This window comes from Apium graveolens, chromosome 5, assembly GCF_009905375.1.
Source record: "Apium graveolens cultivar Ventura chromosome 5, ASM990537v1, whole genome shotgun sequence".
NCBI classification, from domain to species: Eukaryota; Viridiplantae; Streptophyta; class Magnoliopsida; order Apiales; family Apiaceae; genus Apium; species Apium graveolens.
This window is the reverse complement of record NC_133651.1, coordinates 101,685,672-101,686,139: the sequence shown is the minus strand read 5'-3', so window position 1 is coordinate 101,686,139 and position 468 is coordinate 101,685,672.

The window sequence follows — 468 nt, the reverse complement described above, 5'->3', positions numbered from 1 at the left end:
CATTCAAGAACCTCCTCGAGATGGTTTCATATTAAAATATTAAATTTACGATTTACTAAAAATGTTAAAGTGTGAGTCACGTAATAGTAACATTCGGTAAAGTCAACTCTATAAGACTACTTTGACCGTCCGTTTCGACCAAGGTTTGATACTTATTTCAATTCGGTCGAATATTGAAAATTATAAAGTATTGATCTTATTAGAAATATAAGTTGGTGATGAGAGTAGGAATACTAATTAAGATTATGATATTTGTTGATTAGAAAATCCGAAACGAGGGAAGTCGGGAAACGTATCTTGGATTTCAGGTAAGTTTTCAAACCCTACCTTTTAAGAACTGTTGTGTTGTGATTGCTTTTATATACTGCAATATATGCATGATAAATATTTTATGGTGATTTACAAATTATTATATATTGAATCATAAGATATGATGATTTTGTTATAATAAAAGTACCAGATTTGAAA